The 10,712-nt window shown below is 44.1% G+C and overlaps 1 protein-coding gene across 2 annotated transcripts in view; it reads left to right on the top strand.

Annotated features, from left to right (window-relative positions):
* Positions 1-209: 209 nt before the first annotated feature.
* Positions 210-10,712, top strand: part of CRHBP (corticotropin releasing hormone binding protein) — a 76,958-nt gene continuing 66,455 nt past the window's right edge. The window contains exon 1 of one of the 2 annotated variants that reach the window (XM_082724818.1): positions 210-264. The gene's annotated coding sequence lies outside the window, so the exon portion shown is untranslated. The remainder of the gene's footprint in view (positions 265-10,712) is intronic. The other variant, XM_082724817.1, reaches the window with a different exon arrangement.

The raw sequence follows: 10,712 nt of genomic DNA, 5'->3' as shown, positions 1-10,712 counted from the left end.
GGAAGATCCTTCTCTGTGCCTTAGTTTCTCAGTTGTAAAATGAGGATAACGGTATTTTCCTTACAGAGGTACAAGGATTAAGTGTTTGGCACATGTATGCGCTTGTAAATACCACGGAGCACTGTGACTTCCTCTCTGACTGCTGATGAGATGTCATTTCTGCTCCGCCCCCCCTTCCGCTTTCAGTGCCTGTTTATACGCTTCCCTTCCCTGAACACACTGCTTGGTGTCTCATAGCAGGCTTGGGTTGTCTTCATTTTACAGGTAAGAAAGCAAAAAGGTGGTGGACACAGAAGAAAAGGAAGCAGAAGCAGATGGCTCACAGGGCCCCTGCAGGTAGTGTATGGACTGATCCAGTGGAAAAACGTACTTTGGTATTTTCATTTCTTTATTAGTCATTTTTATCATACATGCTGGTATATTAAACTGAACAAGAACATATGATATGAAAATTTTCTTTCCTACCTATGCCCATTCTCATCTCCCAAAGAAAACAAATTTTTATAGTAACTTACTTATAAAATATATGTATTCTATATTAAATATCTTAAATACATGAATATATAACATGTGCACACATGTTAACTTATAAATCCATTAATGTGGATCTTCCTAATTTTTTTAAAATATATTTTTTAAAGATTTTATTTATTTAGAGAGTAAGCACAAGTTGGGGGAAGGGCAGAAGAAGAGGGAGAGACAGACTCGCAGACTGAGTGCAGAGCCCCACACAGGGCTCAATCCCATGCCCTGAGATCGTGAACTGAGCTGAAATAAAGAGTCAAATGCTTAACCAACTGAGCCACCTACCCTTTTTCATTACTTTTAATGACCAGGTAATATTCCCTGTATGGGTGATTATTGTTAGTTTCCTAAAGAAGAGGGTTTTTGTTGATGTTGGCTCATTTTTCATCAAACTTCTTTTTTATTTTTATTTTTTTAAGATTTATTTAAGTATTTGAGAGGTTGCTGTGCATGCCAGCAGGCAGGGGGAGGCACGGAGTGGGGGTGAGGAAGAAAGCAATCTCAAGCAGACTCCTTGCTGAGCAGGGACACTCAGTCCTACTGCCTGTGAGACGAAACTGCAAGTCAGACGATTAACTGGCCCATCCAGGCACAGCGGGGTCCACATTTTTAAATCATCTGCAAATTTGAGTCTTTTGCACTCCACTGGCTCCATTCAAATTAAGAGGGCCATCTTTTATTCTTTCTTTCTCTCTTTTTTTTTTTTTAAAGATTTCATTTATTATTTGACAGATCACAAGTAGAAAGGCAGGGAGAGAGAGTGGGGGAAGCAGGCTCCCCGCTGAGCAGAGAGCCCCTGAGATCACCAGGACCCTGAGATCATGACCTGAGCCAAAGGCAGAAACTTAACCCCTGAGCCACCCAGGCACACCTAAGAGGGTGGTCTTAAAGTGAATGTGGATCTGTGCAGGCAAGAATGCTTAACTGCCTGGTTTGGAGTTGTTTTATGGATATTTCCTGGGTGCCACTTTTGTCGTTCATAGCAGCAGTTTCAGACTAACTGATTTCCTGGTCATCAAGATTTCATAAGTCCTGGGGCTGTAATCTCATCAGTATGCATAGTTCAGTGATTATAACTTTCTTCCTGGAACTTGAACTCACTGGAGGCCCTTGGGAGGATTGGACTATGTTAACAGAATCAAAGGTAAATTTTGTCACTGCTCCCCCCAGTCTTACTGATCAAAGTCATCTTTCTGTGCTGCAGAGTTCAGATGTTGTCTTTAGGAGAGAAGTTTTTGATTCCATTAGTCAGAGGCATGTGTCATCCACCTCCAGTTCTGAAGAAGAAAGAAATGAAAACCTCTGGCAGATGAGTCCCACATTTTTTTAAAGCCTAGGAACCTCGGAGAGACGGGGGTTCTTCGCACCTTGTCTTTATTAAAAAGAGTCTGAGCTGGCTCGGGTGTAGGCTGCTCTTGCCTCTATGAGTCAGTCATTTGGTGGAGTATTTCCCAGCTCTGTCTTTATTGGCGAGTGAGTAGGCTCAACTGGAGTTAGGGGCCATCCCCTCCTGCAGAAACCATTGCCCGAGCCTGCAGCCTCCAGGGGAGCTCCAGGCAAGCCATCAGCACATAGCAGCAGTGTGAGTGGTTCTTTTCTCCATGCCACCAACAGTTCTGCAATGTTATTGCTTATTAAGTGCAAGTAATCAAATAAGGATTCCTACCTTAGCAGTAGTTGTGGGGTCAATGTTCTCAGTGAAATTCACTGGTACTAGAAACAAAACCAGGCCTCCGGTATTTGGGCTGCTGGAGAGCCTTGAAGGAATATCAGCCTATTCCAAAGTTAGATCTTGATAATAGGAGAAAGTCAAGGAAAGCATGAAGGAAAAGGTGGCTTGGGAAAGGCCATCATGGTTTATCCCTCTGAACACTGTTTTGCTTAAGTATTATTATTTTTTTTAGAGAAATGCAGAGTTTTGTTTTAAAGATTTGATTTATTTATTTGACAGAGACACAGTGAGAGAGGGAATACAAGCAGGGGGAGTGGGAGAGGGAGAGATAGGCTTCCTGGTAAGCAGCCAGCCAGGGACGGGGCTCAGTCCCAGGACCCTGGGATCATGACCTGAGCAGAAGCAGCAGCCGCTTAATGACTGAGCCACACAGGCACCCTGCTGCACCTTTTTAAAAAGGATTTTATTTTTAAGTAATCCCACACCCAACCTGGGGCTTGAATTTACAACCTCAAGATCAGGAGTCTCACGCTCTACTGACTGAGCCAGACTTTTTTGAGCAGAAAAAGAGTCTGTTAAAGAGATTGAAAAGGACTGGCCACTGGGGCAGAGAGAAAAGCCAAAGAAGGGAAGCCAAGGATGTGCAGGAGAGAGTGGTCAACTATGTAGAATAAAATCCGAACAGCGAAGTGAGCCAGTGCTCTTCATGGAGAACACTGATGACCTTGACCATATCAGGAGGCTCAGTTACATGGTGGGAATAGGAGTCCACGGTGGGTGTGTTCAAGAAAGAATGAGAAGTAAGTAAGGAAGTAGACATGATAATGACAGATGACCCTGTTCAGCAGGTTGAATTACGAAAGGGAGCAGAGGATTGTGGGACAGGACAACCACTGAGTGATTCTGTTATCTTTAGAATATGCTAATAAGTGTGATTCAGGAGAGGGAACTGTTGAGGGTGGAGTGTCTTTGGATATACTGTGTTACGAGAAATAAAACTTTTTTTTTTAAATAGAATTTCGTGGTCAAAGGGGGTGTGTCATTCTGATCACAATAAATTACCCTCTGGATGTTGGGTCAGTCTGCACTTGTCAACACTGTGTCCATGTCTGTTTACCTGCTCTGTCGTAAGCAGTTGTCACAGTCTGAAATACTTGCCAATCTGAACGTCTTGGAAGAAATAAAGCTGTGTCCTTCCTTTATATTTTCCCTCAGCTCCTCACCTGGAGGTTTGAAAGCGTCTGGCCTGGGGGAAATTTCGTCCCATTTCTCTTTGTATTATCTCTGAGAGGAAATCTAAATTGCTTTTCTGGGTGGGCTGCAGAAAACTTCTGTTCTGAATAAACGTTGTTTATTCTGGAAAGTTTTCTTTTCTTTCTTTCTTTCTTTATTTATCTGACAGAGATCACAAGTAGGTAGAGAGGCAGAGAGAGGGGGGGGAAGCAGGCTCCCTGCTGAGCAGAGAGCCTGATACGGGGCTCGATCCCAGGACCCTGAGACCATGATCTGAGCCAAAGCAGAGGCTTAACCCACTGAGCCACCCAGGTGCCCTTATTCTAGAACGTTTTCTATCATTCCTTCATGGAGAATGTGAAGGCATGGCTTTGGTCACCACAGCTGATACTAAGAGCCTGAACTCCGAGCCTTGGGCCCTGGCCTGCTCACCTGCAAATGGTTTAATTCACAACATCACTGTGTCTTGGCTCAGTTCCAAGTTCCTCACCCCAGTTTCACCATGTAGCCTGGGGTGAATGATGTCAGTACACAGAAGGGTTTAATTATAGCTTCTGTGTAGCACAGGGTAGACTTAATTACTTAATCAGGAGAAAGCAGTTGTAGCCAAGCTGTGTGTTCTGAGTTCTTTCAGAAGCCACTTGGGCACCTGTAGGGGACTGTGTTTTGTTCTTACTGTTGACAGACAGGTTTTCACTCCAAAGATTTTTGTAGATGGGAGATTTTGTTAAAAATACAACTGCTCTAGGGGCACCTGGATGGCTCCATGGGTCAAAGCCTCTGCCTTCTGCTCGGGTCATGATCTCAGGGTCCTGGGATCGAGCCCCGCATCGGGCTCCCTGGTTGGCAGGGAGCTTGCTTCCTCCCCTCTCTTTCTCTGCCTGCCTCTCGGCCTACTTGTGATCTGCCTGTCAAATAAATAAATAAAATGTTATATATATATATATATAACTGCTCTATCAGAATTTGTGGTTTTTAAAAAAATTGCAGGGGACGCCTGGGTGGCTCAGTTGGTTAAGCCGCTGCCTTCGGCTCGGGTCATGATTCCAAGGTCCTGGGATCGAGTCCCACATCGGGCTCCTTGCTCGGCGGGGAGCCTGCTTCTCTCGTCGCTGCCTCTGCCTGCCTCTCTGCCTGCTTGTGTGTACTCTCTCTCTCTATCTCTGGCAAATAAATAAAATTTTTAAAAAAATAAATTGCAGGGCCAAGAGGAAGATGGTGTTTATTCAATAATGTTTCTGTTGATTAAAACTATAATTCTTTTTTCAAATTTAATTAGGGAGGATTTGTACTCTTGCAGATGGTGTATTGTATAAGGAAGTGCTGTGTATCGTATCCATCACTCAGTCCTCACAAACATTAACTGTTGTTAAATTCTACCCCATTCACCTCCTCATCTCATTTATTCTGAAGCCAATCCTGGCAATTGTTTTATTTCACTTGTAAATGTATCAGTACTCTAAAAGATACAGAATTTATTTTATTTACTTTAATTTTTAAAAAAATACTTCATTTATTTAGTTGACAGAGATAGATCACAAGTAGGCAGAGAGGCAGGCAGAAAGAGAGGAAGAAACAGGCTCCCTGCTGAGCAGAGAGCCCTATGCGGAGCTTGATCCCAGGACCCTGGGATCATAACCTGAGCTGAAGGCAGAGGCTTTAACCCACTGAGCTACCCAGGCACCCCTGAGATACGGAATTTAAAAATTATGCTTTAAAAAAGGCAATTTCTTAATATCAAGTATTCTGTCTGCATTCAAATTTTCAATGGTCTCAAATATTCTTAGTGGTTTCTTTTTTTGTTTTATTTTTATTTATTTTAAAGCTTTTATTTATTTGAGAGAGAAAAGTGTGTGTGTGTGTGTGTGTGTGTGAGTATGAGAGAGAGCATGAGAGGGCAGAGGGTCAGAGGGAGAAGCAGACTCCCTGCTGAGCAGGGAGCCTGATGCAGGACTTGATCCCAGGACTCCAGGATCATGACCTGAGCTGAAGGCAGTCACTTAACCAACTGGGCCAACCAGGTGCCCTTTTTTTTTAGTTTTTAAAAAAGTCAGAACCCAATGAAAGCTCACACTGCAACAGATTAATGTCTTTTAAGTCTCTTAATTTATCTTTTATCCTCCCTTGCAATGCATTTGTTGAGGAAAACAGGTTGTAGCTTTTCCCACTGGATTTTCCTAGTTGCCCTCCACTGACATACAGTATGGCCCTCCACATACAAAAAGGATGCTACAGGATTAAAAGGTTCTGTTGACTAAAACCTCTGATCTGTTCATATTGCACTTATGGGAAGCAGTCAAGAATAGTAAAATTCATAGAGCTTTGCTGCCTCATGGTGATGTTAATATGCTTCTAAGGATGGGGAAAAACAGAGACCAGGACCCCCACCCCCAACCGCACACCCACCCTCTGGATCTGGCTGGCTGTGCCTGAGAATTCCACTCTGACAGGATTTATCATTAACTGGCAATGAGGACATTTCACATGTGCCTTTTGCTCCTACATACTTGGTCTGATCTCCCTAGAATGCCCGTCATTCTATAATTTTACCATTTGCATACTCTGAACTTTCCCTACCTCCCTTCCTCCCTTCCCTCTTCCCTCCTTTCTTTCCTTTTTTGCTGTTTTAACTTAATTTATTGCAAAAGGAATAGAGAGATCTCACAGTTATGAAAGCAAAAATAAAGGAAACCAGGAGACATGAAAGAGGTCGTTATGAGGTGATAAATATTCCTAAAATCTTAGACGCTAAATGCTTTTGATTTTGGCTTGGTGCTGAATGATCTGGTTTGGTTTGATTATTGTAGTCAGATTCGGATAGTCCTCTTATGCCCTCAAATGTTGGGCTCTTGGGGCAAAATTTTAGTGGAAGGCAGAGAATCCGTGCCCTCCATAACGCCATGGCTGGCTGCAGCCGTATCTGTGGCCTCCTCAGCTCAGGCCTCTGTAGTAGCTGCTATAATAGCTCGTGGTGTAAGGGGTGTTGAATTTGGTTAGTTATTCAAGGCAGGATCCTGAGTGAATGTTAGTATGTGTGGAGGGATGCTTGTATACCTCGGTCAGAGCATGTAATAAATCATGTATATACCTTTTGTGTCATTTTTTTTTCTTTTTTTAAAAGATTTTATTTATTGACACAGAGAGAACACAAGTAGGCAAAGAGGCAGGCAGGGGTGGGGGGAAGTAGGCTCCCCACTGAGCAGAGAGCCCGATGTGGGGCTGGATCCCAGGACCCCGAGATCATGACCTGAGCCGAAGGCAGAGGCTTAACCTGCTGAGCCACCCAGGTACCCCCATTTTCTAATTACTTGACACAACTCATTCATTCACTGCCCCCTGACACAGGATTGATCCTCTTAATTTTTGTTTTCAGGTGGGTTAGAAAAGTTATTTTAGGAAGAGAAATGTTCCAGTCTTCAGAACCTGTGCTGGAGTCTTTGTTTCAAGATAGTGTTGTGTGTATTGGACATCAATGCTGGACAAGCCCAGCATTGATGGTCTCCCCATTCCCAGTGCTAGCAGCTCTGAGGAGGGGTACACATGCCTTGCCGGGTCTTCTTGGGAGTGGAATGAAACTGGCATCTGGGAAGACATGAGCATGGCATGACATGATATGTCTGGGAAGACATGAGATTAAGTAAAATGTCTTGAGGAGGTCTAGGTCCAGGGAGCCCCGGTTATATACTGAAGTTACTTCTGGATCCTTCTGCCTGGACAGGGACAGGAAACCCTGAAGTTTTCAAGGTGAGGTGAGAGTCAAACAGGAGCCAGAATAGCCACAGGAGCCAGAAGGAAGCTAACCGTAGGGCAAGGGGCCTATCAGAACCCCAAGGCTCTGAGCCTCTATCAGGCTGCTTATTGCTTATGGGCTGTGTGGCTGTGTGTGTGGCTGTGTGTGTGGGTGTGGGGGGGTGTGTTTCCTTTGTGGCCAAGGTAAGGGCACCTTTTAAAGAGGCTGTCCCATGGCACCTGCCTTCTGCCTTTGTTTGTGCTTGCCAACCCCTACTCTTTTGGCCCCAAGCCTTCCTCCCTCAAACTCCAGCTACTAGGTTTAGAAACAAGAACCTCCCCCGCCCCTTTTTCCCCCTCTTTTGACCTTCCAGTTGCCTTCTGGGGAGATGAGGTAAGGCGAATGCTCTTATCTAAATTTCAGGGGTTGGAGTTTAGAGCAGTCATCCGTCTGTCCCAGAGCTGCACTGAGGAGGCCTCGCTGGGAATCGCAGGGTTCTGAGGAAGCCTCTGTGGCTGCAAGAGTCCAGACTCAGGGCGTGGATGGCGTGTTCCTTATCACTAACGAAAGCAGGAATTGCTGTAATTTATGACTTAGAGCCCGTGGGTCTCTGAGGAAAAAGAGGAAGCCACCGAGTCTCCAAGAAACAGCTTGAGACAGATTTCCATCCCACCAACCCTGCGTGCACGCTTTCCAGTGGTGAAGATGAAGTACTTCTGGAGCCAGATGCCAAGGGTTCAAATCCTCACTTCGCCATGGCGGTGACTTTGGCAAAGCTATGTAAGCCTTAGCTTAAAGGGTTGTAAACCTGGGCCAATTATTCCTGTTAAGATTTTTTTTTTAAAGATTTTATTTATTTATTTGACAGACAGAGATCATAAGTAGGGAGAGAGGCAGGCAGAGAGAGAGAGAGGAGGAAGCAGGCTCCAGGGAGCCTGATGTGGGGCTCGATCCCAGAACCCTGGGATCATGACCTGAGCGGAAGGCAGAGGCTTTAACCCACTGAGCCACCCAGGCGCCCTCCTGTTAAGATTTTTGAGGATGATCGGGCACCTGGCTGGCTCAGTTGGTGTGGAAGGGGACTCTTGATTTTGGCTTGTGAGTTCAAGCCCCACTTAGGGCATTGAGCTTACTTAAAAAAAAAAAAAAAAAAGAAAGATTTCTGAGGATGAAGTGAGTACATTTAAAATTCTTAGGAGAGTGCTTGGCCAGGGTATGTGTTCATTAATGTTAGCTCCTATTATTATCCTCTAGTCTACTTCCTGTGCAGGGATAGAGGAAAGCCTGAGGCCATAGGGAGCTTTAGGAGGACTGGTTTACACAGTGCGGTGAGTGTGGGTATTGCTGTTGACAGCAAATCAAGGAGAGTCCTGTATGGACTAGAGGGGTGAGGATGCCATGGAGTACAAATGACACAGTCTCGTGCGACTTGTGGGGTGAGATACTGATGGCATATGGGGGGTGAGGGTGTCCTGCAGTCTATTTATATTCTGCTCTGCCCTAGGTAGGATTTCGTATATATATATATATATATATATATATATATATATATATATATAGTGGTTTGGGTTTTTTAAAAGATTTTATTTATTTATTTGACAGAGAGATACAGAGAGAGAGCACAAGTAGGCAGAGTGGCAGGCAGAGGGAGAGAGAAGCAGACTCCCTGCTGAGCCTAGAACCTGATGTGGGGCTCGAGCCCAAGACCCTAGAACCATGACCTGAGCAGAAGGCAGCCACTTAACTGGCTGAGCCACCCAGGTGCCCCCTACCAGGTAGGATTTAAAGTGATACATAAGAATACACAAAATAGAATAAGAAATTGGAAATTAAGTAGGAGAGAAGAAGAAACCACAAGACTGAAACATAAAATGGGGCCGGTGGTGGAGTAAGATTAACAAGAGGAAGTCACAGCTGGCTGGGTTGAGCTGAATTCCTCCGTGGGAATTGGCCTGCAGCTTTGTCAGTTTATTTTCATTTGGGTGTGTTCTTTTGTTGTTTTGAATAATAGTTAAAATCCAGGCATTCTCAAAAATGAGGATTCCTGTTTTTTTCTAAAAAAGAGTGCACGTTCTGGGAGCTCTGAGCCATATTGTAGTTTGGCGGTAATCATCAGAATCTGAGGAACAGTCCCTATTCCTAAGAGGCCTGTGCCATTTACCAGAGTCCCCTCACTGAGGCAACACTGAGGTAGTGTCATTCCCAACATTGAGGCAGTGTCATCCCCACTCATCATCATGGACTATTTCTCTGGACTCAGATCTCTATCAAATGTGAATAAAACAAAAATAAGCCAAGATTCTTTTTTTTTTCTTTTTTTTTCTTATTCTCTCTTTTGCCTGTCTGCATTAGCTGCCTGGCCATGGATGCGAACTCATTGTTTATAATTGCTGTCAGTCCTGATTGATCCATGTGTGTTGTACTTGTTAAACAGTTCGAACACAACCCCTGCTGTAGGTATTTGAGTTTAAATAGGTGATAAAGTCATGTGTTTGGCTGACTCCAGTCCTTCTAACAACCAAAGAAAAAGAGGACACCTTATCGGCCAGGCAATTTAATGTCTGTAAGATAATTGCTTAGACAGATCAGGACTCTTCTCTACACAAAGACCACATGGGAATTTGTCCTGACAGTTTTCATAGAGAGGGGAGGATATGTTCAAACAATAGCCATCCCCCTAGTAGACTTGTAAAAGACTAATTCTAGCAGCTTCTCTCAACATAGTCAAGTGGCAGTCTCCCAAAACACCAAATTGCTTATGCAATTTTGGGGGAGTCCAGTCTGATACAGTTTAGAAACTTCTTTCTCTCCTGTGTTGACTGAATACAGGGATAATATTAGAAAATTTAGAAAGTCTGGAGACATGGATGGATTTCTCCAAATAATCCTACATAGCTATTCCAAAGAGACAATGCCTGGACTTCAGACAGCTACTTTGTGACCAGGGGACACATCAGGGATGAGAGCTAGAAGACAGACAGAAGATCTTGGGTCCTTGCTGACACTATTGAAATACTGAAACAACTAACCTTTATTGTGTGAGACAGCAGGTGTCCTTATTAAGTTTGAAGCACTTGTATTCATTATTCTAGTACTTGATGACAAATGCATTCTAAGTAGTATAGCCTATATATAGCCAATTCAAGTCCGAAGAAAAGTAATGCAGGCGTGCCTGGGTGGCTCAGGGGGTTAAGCCTCTGCCTTCGGATCAGGTCAGACAATCCCGGGGTCCTGGGATCGAGCCCTGTGTTGGGCTTTCTGTTCAGCAGGGAGCCTGCTTCTCCCTCTCTCTCTGCCTGCCTCTCTGCCTACTTGTGATCTCTCTTTCTCTCTGTCAAATAAATAAAATCTTTAAAAAAGAAAGAAAGAAAGAGTAATACAATTCATAACCTAATTTCTCCTCCTGGAAGTGTAAGTATAAAAAGGATAAGTCAGAGGCCAGCTTTTAGGCAAATAGGCTTGAGCAATGGAATGTAGAAGGCACAAGGTCCAGCAAGCGACCCACCTCAAAATAGCCTCAGGCCCTAACTGACCAATGGGCTACTTAAAACC

The sequence above is a fragment of the Mustela nivalis genome (assembly GCF_964662115.1).
Source record: "Mustela nivalis genome assembly, chromosome: 3".
Lineage (NCBI taxonomy): Eukaryota > Metazoa > Chordata > Mammalia > Carnivora > Mustelidae > Mustela > Mustela nivalis.
This window is presented reverse-complemented; position numbering and strand designations above follow the sequence as displayed.